The sequence below is a fragment of the Felis catus genome, chromosome A3, assembly GCF_018350175.1.
Source record: "Felis catus isolate Fca126 chromosome A3, F.catus_Fca126_mat1.0, whole genome shotgun sequence".
Classification (NCBI taxonomy): domain Eukaryota; kingdom Metazoa; phylum Chordata; class Mammalia; order Carnivora; family Felidae; genus Felis; species Felis catus.
The window spans coordinates 33,246,977-33,258,383 of NC_058370.1; positions in this window are offsets into that span (position 1 = coordinate 33,246,977).

Genomic DNA, 11,407 nt, shown 5'->3' on the forward strand with positions numbered 1-11,407 from the left:
TTTCTCTTAGGAGCATATGTATATAGATATAGATGCATATATATATATGCATCTGAGTCACTTATCTGAGTCATCTATCATCTATCTATCTGTCTCCCTCCCTCCCTCCCTCCCTTCTGTATTGTCTGTGCCTAGAACAGCTTATTAAGCAACAACAAAGAAGGACCCTGACTCAAGTTTGAGGACTATACCATATGAAATTACCCAAAATCAATTAATTGCAAAAGTCAAATATTTGCAATACCATAAGGTTTGGACAAAATTTATCAAATATTTATTCAGCTTAGTAGGGTTCCTTAAAAATATCAGTAAATGCCAAAGTGGTTCCTTTCAGTATATATGTTCTATTTCTAGAACATGTCATGAACTGTCTTTGCAAACTGTGAATTACATTAAATTTTCTTCTTCATTTCCCTGTATTCATTTCTCTGGACCCATGACTCACTGTACTCTCCTTGATTATTTTTGTGGAGGCAAAGGCATAAATCCTCTGACCTTCCAGTTCTGCCTTCAGAGATTCAAATGGGTTCCAGGGATACCCGCCAAACCCATTTATTCATGCAACAAATATATATGCTTCTGTTTCTCCAGCATATGTTTTTATGGCCACCTTGTGGTTCTTGGGTGTCACTGAGTACATGGCATTTTGGTTTCTTGTTTGACACATTGGTTAAAGAAACAGTTGTATGCATATAAAGTCCATCAACTCTGGAGACTGCTTACTCTCCTGAGTGTCCAGGAGAACTATGAGAATTTAAGACACTCCATAAAAGTGGAGTATACCTGTTTATTTGCCTAATGCCTCTGATAGAGGAGGAGAGGTCAGCCATGAGAGATTTAAATTTCAACTCTAGACTATTGGGACTTTACTTGAAAGGATATCGTTTGGAAGGCAATTTCAAAAAGGTTATCTTTTCTCATGAGCTGGCCAAGATCTAAACCAGATGGTCTGTTTGGGTCAGTGACCTGACGAGTGTAGGGGGCTGGCCATAACCAATCCCCTTATGTTTTTTATTTTTGAGTTCAAGTCCTTTGACTTCTCAAGCAGAGAATTAGCCTACACTTCTATGGGGAAGGATTTCTCTACCCCCACTCAAGGAGGAAGAGGAAGACATCCAGTCCAAATTTCATTCCTTGTCTTACCCTAAAGTATATATTGACCACCCATGGTGTTGGTATTTGGGTCCTGCCTCTGTATCCTATTGATAATAGACTAGTAAAACAAGTACAATGGTGACTATAAAACCTAGTTGTTTATCTATATCTTCATGTTGTCACAGTTAGTGTCCACATGCCCATGACCCTGCCACTGGGTGTCCAAATAGAGTTCTGTGCACAGAGTGTTGATGTTTGAGATGCCTGGCTTGAGGTCCATGAACTAGAGGACTTTACTGTGAGTAGAAAGTACTTTGGCCAATTGTACTGAAGTTAGATAATTGGCTGCCTGAGAAATTCTCTAGCTCACCAGTCAAGCAGTTCGCATGTCATTTAAGCACATGGCCTAAAGCAAACAGAAAAAGAATTGCATCTAATTGTGCTAAGGGTGTGATTGTGATCTTATGTTGGAACTGGAATTCTTCAAAAGTACAAACTCTATCTTAGAGCCAGAGGCCTGAGGTATAGGCAATTCACCCATAAAGTTTAGAGTATGACACTGTTCAGCAGCACTTATCTCTCTCCTTTGAAACTAAGGTTCTAGAAATATTGTGATTGCTGTAAAAGTCTGAAAGAGTGTCAGGTGTTCACAAGAAATTAGTGCCAGGACCTCAAAAGAGAGACGAATGGAAAGTCATTGTCAGTTCAAATTCATTTCATCTTGGTTTTTATAATTTTATCTTGTCTGTGAAGCATCCCCGCAGTGTCACATCCTCTCATGAATCACATCTTCTATTATCCTTAGGTTACGAGATAATTATCTATTTCAAAGATAGGTTGATTTGAAGATAGTTTCCCTAAGCTCACAATCTTGGATGTAATAGCTAAACTGCATTGCAAATGTTGGGATGATGTGTAATTAGAACCAGGATTGGGTAAGCCAATACCATGTCCTTGCAGGTCTGGCTTCAATCCAGGACTCAGAGCCTTGATAATATACACATTAAAAGGAATCCTCCTGAGTTGGGGACTGGAAGTTGCAGTGAGGTCAAACCCAGATGCTCACAGAAGGAAGGTTAAGATTTGAATTTAAATAAGAGTAGGAAAAGTCAGTAGGGTTAGGGATAGAAACCTTTGGTTTAGTTATAGAAAACTAAGAAAGAGACTAGTAATTCTGAAAACTTGTCATGGGTTAAGAGATGGGACACGTGGTCTCGCTGCATCCATTTAGTAGGGTCTTTCTCAAGGGAGGTATGTGGGACCTGATACCTGAAAGGAAGATGGTGTGTCTATAGATAAATTCTTCATTTTGTGTAAAGGCATGGAGTTATTTATTATGAGTAAAGACATGGGGTGACTCAGATGCCAAGGAGATTACTAAATAAGCAAATTTGGATTCTTCAATGGAGAGTAAGGAATGCCACATCAGGATGAAAACAGCCATGACAATTACAGTTTATCTTTTCCGGCATTCTTTTTTTTTTTTTTTTAAATTTTTTTTCAACGTTTTTATTTATTTTTGGGACAGAGAGAGACAGAGCATGAACGGAGGGGCAGAGAGAGAAGGAGACACAGAATCGGAAACAGGCTCCAGGCTCCAAGCCATCAGCCCAGAGCCTGACACGGGGCTCGAACTCCCGGACCGCGAGATCGTGACCTGGCTGAAGTCGGACGCTTAACCGACTGCGCCACCCAGGCGCCCCCGGCATTCTTAAATCTACATAAATATTGCAAAGTGCAAACAACCAAGTGCAGAATATATATAAAACAAGAGAAAACATGTTAGTGATGAATGGTGGTCCCTTTCTGTGAGTCTTGTCAAATATAACTCTTTGTTTCAACTATTCTCCTTAGTTTGGTCCTGTTGCTCTCCAACTTAGTTTCAAGTTTCTTGAAGCTTTATACTTACTTTAGAGAATGTAAAGCTACTATAAAGAACAAGAGGGATGTCAAATGCACAAGGCATTGGGGTCTGAATTGTGTTTCTAAAATGTTAACTGCTCTGTTACCTTCTTTATATATTAATGTTACAGTTTTGGAGGAAAAGTTATGTTATTAAAAGTAACCACTAGCTAAGTTATTACCACCTGAAAAAATTGCATGCTTTAATTTTCCCAGAAAATATGAATATTACAAACTATCATTTAAAAAAATTGTTTTTGGTCCCAGCCCCAGTTAGTACCTTCAAAGAACGGCAATTGTCCCCAAGGAACAAAGTCTTGTGTATTGAAGAAGGCTGTATTTTTTATATGATATACCTACAAATAAGACCTGGGTGGATAAATTTCCTCTAAATATTGTTTCAATAGAAGCAGCTTATTAGATGATGAGGGAAGTGATTAAACAAGTTAAAGACAAGCTATAAATAGAAGGCTATCATTGGTGAACATGTCCTGGAGACCCTTACCTTTCCATCTTAGCCTTTCTTTCACACTGCTCCTCTTGATACAATTAGGCATATAGAGAGCAGAATTACTTTTTTACCTGGTGAGTGACCATAGAGTGCAAACAGTATGCTGTCTAGGTAAGACCCAGTATGTTATCTTTGACTATATCATGAGGACAGAGCCTACGGAGGAACTAGGATCATCATATGCTGATGTTCACTTAAAAGAAATTGTTAAGTGATTCTGAAACCAAAGAGGCTGATGTTTAAAACTAAAAGTGTTTCCCCACCCCACCCCTACCAAAATGTAAGGCCCTTTAGAAAATCACAGTAGTCTTGGGGCAAGAGGCTGTGAATTTCCAGAGGACATGAACTGGGGCCTCAAATGATTATCAGCTAGATGTCAAGGTGTTTGAAGACCCTAACAGGGATATGAGTTATAACAAAAATCATTTGGGTCTAAAACTTAGAATTTTAAATATTATGAATTAATATGATTGAAATGTAGTTACTGGCAGCTGTTTTTACAAAGGTATCGTTGCAGTGGTTTCAAATGGAGCTACCAAACAAATATGCCACTTTGTATTCCATGCTGATCTTCACCACTGATCACACTGTATGATTGTGCACACCTTCAATGTATCAAAAAGATTAACTTTGAATTCCTAATTTTTCCTACTGCCGTTCACAGTTTTATTTTTGGCAGATGGAGTGGGGTAGGAGATTAACATATAACTTAGATTTGCCAGACTTCTAGTTCCCAAACTTCATATAAGGTAATTTAATAAATAATTAAATGAAAATAAAACGAAAACAAAAATAAATATCTTTCTACTTTCTTAGTTTATTCTGAAGTTAGATTAATCTATAGTCAAGCTGAATGTGAAGTGGCCTTAACATTATTTCCCCAAATAATAATATACATCATCATACAAATTTATAGCTGTCTCTGAATACTTAGCAGGACTCTGTTTATTTGTATGTTTTTATGTGGGAGCCAACTTTTCAAGCAAGGGGAGTTTCTTGTATTTAAAATAACTTTATGTTGCCATATTTTCAATTGACTGCTTAATTTCTAACAAAAATAAAGAAATTGTCAGACTGACTATGGCAAAGAGATCAGACTATAGCTCTCAAATATGAGATGCCTGAAGGGGTCCTTATCCCAAGCCTGAGACAGACAGGAATGAAAAATTATCAAACATAAGTAGCTGGAAATGGATTTACCTTTGATAACCAGCTACCTTCCTCCTTCAAATATGGCAACCTTGCCTTCTCTTCATTCTTTAAAGAGATGTGCTTTTTACCCTGAGTTAAAATGTTTATAGGATATGGATCCAGAGGGAGCATAAATTAGAACCAGTTACAAGAGCAGGACCAAGCCCTTAGGGCATTATTCCCTTAAAGTGTAGTTTTGAGAGGAGAAGGCCAAGTGTGGGGAACATTAGCAGTGCCATTCAAGGCTCAGCAGCCTTTCATTTAGCAGATCTTATGGCTCTGCTTTTGGAAGATGGTGAGATGAGATTCTATTTGAAGCAGTACCCATAACAGGGCGTGGAAGTGACTCAATGGTCATGGCCACACAATAGCAAAACTCTTGTTGCAAGAGGAGCCATGCTTGAATGGGGCTGCCTAAGTGACGTCTCCACATGATTCAGGCTTAGAAAGTCAATCTGACTTTTACTGGCTGACTAATAATACCCCATGAAGCTCTTCCAAGCTAAGACCGAGGAATGGACATTGAGATAGTGAAATTCTCCTTGAGACACATATGGAAACTGGGATCACAGGATAAACGAGATCTGCTTGTCACATCGAGTTTGGGAAGGCAGGCATTTCACTATTAGTGTTAAATTCACTCTGTACCCTTGGGCAGAACACCTCTATGCTCTATTTCTTTGTTTTTAAAGATAATTATGAAATTTAAGTAACATTTATTTGAGGCAGATTCTTATTTTCTTCTAAAAAAATACTGGAAAAGTTTTTATGTTTTCCTATTAGCATACAATTAGTTTCCATAAATTAAGTGCCCTTAGAAATCAATAAATACTCTTGGCAAAACAAAGCAGTGCCCGAATTTCGTTCAGAAGCCTTGTCTTTATTATTAAAGCAGAGTACCGCAGTACAGAACTTCGATTATTTGCAACTCATGCAGCAAATATCTCTGAGGATTTACTACATGCTGAGCATGCTAAGGGTATGAAGCAGATACAACATGGTCTTTGCATTTAAGAAATTTACTGTCCTGTGGAGTGGGAGGGGTAGGCAGGCAGAATCATTGTGAGTGATTGGGGCAGAAAGAAGGAAAAGATAAAGGGCACGGGTGAAGGGCAGGGGACAGCAAGGTCAGATGACAAATCCAAAAACAACAGAAGATGAGCAGGGAATACTGAGTAGAAATGATCAGGAACACAGATAATAAAACAAACAGCACAAAATATTAGAATAATAGAGAGCATGGCACACTGTAGGAAACTCATGTGGTCCAGTTCGCCTGCAGCAGAAGATGCAGGTGAAACACAAAATGAGACTGGAGGGGTAGGGTGGGGTCTCTCTCCTTTTATAAACCCTAAAGTCGTGGGGAAAATCTTGGCAAGGAACATCACAAGAGGAGGTGGGTAGTAAGTAATTAGTTTCTTTCAGGATAACAAGCTGTTAAAGTGGTTCTACTGGGCTTCCAAGCCATGTTTTCTGCCCATATTATTTTATGAAACTAGTGTTTCTATCCTTAGCATTATTGATAAATATCTAGATTTTTATTGAGAAAGAAAACTAAAATCATGTCAAGGAAGATCACACACAGATCTCTGAGGCTATATACCTTCATGTTTTTGCCTTGTTTTTCCATTAAAACCATACATGACATAATCATGGCTATGTTTATTTTACATGACTCCATGTTATAACCCAGATGATAGCATGTGATCTTGAAGAATAAAGGGAAAGGTTTTTGTGTGAGCCAAGAGACTGAAAATTTGGGAAATTCTAAGATCAGAGGTTATGCTTTGAGAATTAAGCTTGTTTCTGTGTCTTCAAGACTTCTTTTTCCATTCCATGCCCATCAGTTTGTGGAACCTGTGAATTGTCACTCCCAGGAACCTAGATTTGAGTAAGATCTCGTACATCCTAAGTAATTCTCCTTCCTCCTATAATGTTTTCATTTTGTATTCTGCATATCATTTTACTTTGACTCTTAATTCTTCTGAAGTTTTTTTAAAGAGACAAAAATCAGCATGAACCAGGTAGAGTAGTGTTTCATATTTTATCATTAGACACTCACATCACACACTTGCAGAAGTGTTCGTAAGATCACCCTCTTGTTCTTGTGTTGTTCCTCATAGTAAGGCAGAGTTGTGATTTTAATTTTTCTAGCAATTTTATTCTGACAAGCAGAAGCACATAAGGGGCTTTGGCTCTCTGAATCATAGATTCATGAAAAAAAATAGATTTTTGAAGAAAAGAAGACTCTCTACAACAAGGAAATGGGGGACTTTGCTTACCAGTGGTGAAATTTGGATGAGTTCATTTCTTAGTTTGAAACTATAGGCATGGGAAGGACATGGCAAGTATGGAGAGAGGATATGGGTTTTGAAATCAGAAAGACCTCATTTCAAATCTAATTCAGCCATTGACTGCTTATACTAGATAATATATATATGTATATAGTATACTATACATAGTATACATAGTATATATATGTATATAGTATACTATACATACATATATGGTATATAGTATACTATAGATATAGTATACTATAGATACATATATAGTATATATGTAAGATGAAGATTATATTCTTTTTGTAGGACTGTTCAATTATTTGTAAGTATTAATAATTACATGTGCATATATTGTCTGACATATAGTAGGGATCACTAAACAGTAGTTACTCAGGGTTCCTGGGTGGCTCAGTCAGTTAAGCTTGTGACTTGATTTCAGCTCAGGTCATGATCTCATGGTTTGTGAATTCAAGCCCTTCATAAGGCTCCATACCAAAAGAACGGAGTCTGCTTGGGATTCTTTCTCTCCCTCTCTCTCTGCCCCTCCCCTTCTCTCTTTCTCCCTCTCTCTCAAAAAGTAAATAAACTGGAAAAAAAATTAAATAGTAGTTATTAAGCTATCCTGAAGACTGCAACTGGGAACATAAAGTAGGAATATTATAAATAGCAAAACTCAGCTTTGCTTTCTCATGTGCCTCCTATATATGGGAAAGTTCAGTCATATCAATTAGAAATTGAAATAAAGCAATGATGCTGTTTGGTACTGTTTAGGGGAGTGATCAAGCTAACTGCTGGTCTAAGCTCAGAGGATAGGGCATAGAACAAAATACATGAGAAGTGGGGTGCCTGGTAGCTCAGTTGGTTGAGCATCAGACTCTTGATTTAGGCTCAGGTCATGATCTCACAATTGGTGAGATCAAGCTCCATGTGGGGCTCTGCCTAGAAAATGCAGAGACTGCTTGGGAGTTTCTCTCTCACTCTCAAAAAAAATTCTCTCCTTTCCCAACTCCCTCCCCATCTCTCTCAAAAACAAAAACAAAAACAGACAAGAGCTGTATGTAATCATTTGCCTTTATGGTAAATGGTCCTATGTGGCTATTTTAATGGTTAAAATCAACCTTTTTATAATTGCTCTGCTTTCTCTCCACCATTCCCTCTTGCTGTCTTAGTGGTTCCTCCTATCTTCAAGGTGACTTAAAGTAGAAATGCAATTAGGAAACTTGGTTTTTGACAACATTGTTATGCTAATTCTACTCCATACTCATGCTAACATGCAACATGCAAATCATATGCATTTGAAACACAGTAAAATTGCTAACATTAAGCAATAAGATCTATAGCTTTCATCAAATTTATTTTTTAATTTTTTTAATTTAAATTCAAGTTAGTTTACATACAATGTAGTCTTGCATTCTGGGGTAGAACCCAGTGATGCATCTCTTACATGTGACACCCAGTACTCATCCTGAAAAGTGCCCTCCTTAATGTCTATCTCCAATTTAACCCATCCCCCTGCCCACCTCCCCTCCAGTAACCCTATTTGTTCTCTGTATTTAAGAGTCTCTTATGATTTGTCTCCCTCCCCGTTTTTATTTTTCTTTCCTTTCATCTATGTTCATCTGTTGAGTTTCTCAAATAATTTATTTCTAATTTATTTCTTCTTTTTAAAAAAAATTGTTTTACATTTATTTCCGAGAAACAGAGTGAGACAAAGCCTGAATGGGGGAGGGGTAGAGAGAGTAGGAGACACAGAATCTGAAGCAGGCTCCAGGCTCTGAGCAAGCGGTCAGCACAGAGCCTGATGCGGGGCTCGAACCCACGAACTGTGAGATCATGACCTGAGCCGAAGTCGGAAACTCAACCGACTGAGCCACCCAGGCGCCCCATCTAATTTATTTCTTCTAAGATCCTGGGTGCCCAATGAGTGACTAGAGAGTGCTAGATGAAATCATAAGCATTGCTATAGAAGATTTTAAGAACATGAATTTTGGTTGCTCTGATGATTTCTTTCCTCTGAACTTATAATTTTCCCTAGGGACTTGAATTCCTATTTCAGAGTAAGGTAGGAATTACCACATATCTTTTAAACCTGCAAAGGGAAGTGTCATTGCAAAGTTAGACCTTCAAAATTATCTATAAACTAACCAAATTATCAGCCCAGATACCTCATTTCTCTAAGAGTAAGATTACCCATGAAAATGAGAGTCCATGAATTTTAAAGGGAGCTCATGTATTGGAAATGCAGATTTCTACAGAAGAGAAATCTAGGGTTCATTCTAATTAAATGTTTCTTTGATCTATTACTGTTTAGACATGAATCCATTCATTATAGGAGGTAGATGGCAGCTTAGGCCAAGAGGGATAGAACTGTTCTAGCCACTGTTCTCTGTTAGATATTGGTCTTTCTGTTGTTGACACATCCTAGACACCAGAGAAGAGCCTGCAAATGTCATTGTGGTACTTAGCAATATCTAAGTGTTCTTCTATCACAGGATTTCTTAACACTGCAGAATAATTAGTGGAGAAAGATAGTATTTCATCACTGGCCTATGGGTCTTATAAACTCTTACTCTCTTCCCACTAGGACACTAGCAAATCCATTGGGATTTTTATTTGTTTTTGTTTTTGTTTGGATGATGATGGAGTTAAGGAGGGGATTCTAGGGAAATATCTGGCCATGATCTAATTTCCTGTCTCCCATATCTAGTACTCATTATTTCCATATTTCAAAACCAATATATGTTATTTTTTCAGAATACCTATATCTTGAAATCCTCAGTCTATTGGAATTTTGGGATTACTTACCACTCGATGCCCTTTTCCTGTGGTTTCACTACAGTGAGAGGAGTTTTAAAAATATTTAGTCTTCACATAGGACAACTTTAATGTTAAATGCTTAAATCAATGACTGTCACACAACAATTGAGAAAGGATTTACTGAGAATATATGGAAATTATTGCATTGGCAGAGGAAGACTGAATCCACTAACATGTTTTAGAGAGTAATATAAAAAGATAGGATTGATTTTTTTTTCTTTTTAGTCAAAATGTGGCCATTATACTCTACAATAGCCCTTCTAATACTTTATTGCATTTATGTTTTTACAAGTCTTTCTTTCTCACCACAGGATATTTTCTTGTGTTCCACTCACTTTGTACCTCTATCACCTAGCACAGAGCCTGGTATATATGGGATGTGCTTAATAAATAAGTAGGTCTCAAGTAGAGGAGTAACAGTTAATGGACTGAGAAAACATGATCTGGGCTTTGAAAGAAGTTGAAGAATTTTCTGTGATGAAGGTGAGTTGAGAGATCATGCTAAATAGAACATATATAAAGACGTAAAAAGTATGTTAGGGTATATTCAGATCATCATGTTGGATTGAGTATCAGCACTTCAATACATTTTTTAATGTTTACCATAGATTGATTCTAAAGTATGTTCAAAAGACTCCTTTTCTACCCTGAGGATAGTGTGAGGTTTTTCTCTATCAGTCTACCATCAAGGTTATAATTAAGTCATTGAGTCTTGGCCTATATTTATGATTACAATATATGATCAAGGATTATAAACACCAGGAAAACTGTATTATCACACTGTCTAATTATCACGTTAAGAGAATGACAGCAGACAAACGTTTCATCTCTTACTAGAAAGAAGAAATCTGACAGAACCTGGGAGTTCACTTTGATGTTGGATTTGTATATGAAAGTATCAAAGATTGAACTATTTTCAAACAGAACTTATAATGTTGGTTTCATCCAGGCGGTTAGTTTTCTGCTCCACTACCATATTTTACTTTGAAGTGGCATAGCCTAGAGATTGTTATTAGGATATATTTATTGTAGGCAAAGCAGTGAAATTGAAGAAGGTGAAAGAAAAATCAGAAGACCTCAAAGCCATCAGCAGGTGTTATAAGTTGATCTGTGAAATGTGTAAGTTGCCAACAGAGCCAGTCAGTTAGTGTGAATGACCCAGAAAATCAGTGGTTACTAAAGTGTGGTCCTCATATTGGTAGTATCAGCAGTATCTGGGATATGCATTCTCAGGCTGCACTCCAGACCTACTGAATCAGAAACTCTAGGAATGGAGCTTAGCAATCTGTTTTAATGGGCCTTATCTCCAGGTGATTCTGTTGTCTGCAAAGTTTCAGAACCACTGGCCTAAGATAATGCATCAAATGGATCTCATGGATCCTTGTTACTTTTCTAATCCTAATGGCTCTCACTGTGGCATGATATCTTCCATAGTTATTCCATTCCATTTGTAAATACATGTTTCTGAACAGTTTGTCACTTAAGTATGTTCTGGATTCTGCTGCTCTCTAATTGCTTTATATGTGTTTATAATGCATCCCTAAAGTCTGTAAATGCCACCACAAATTAGTGTATCGTATAGAACTGTACCTTCCTGACTGCAGAA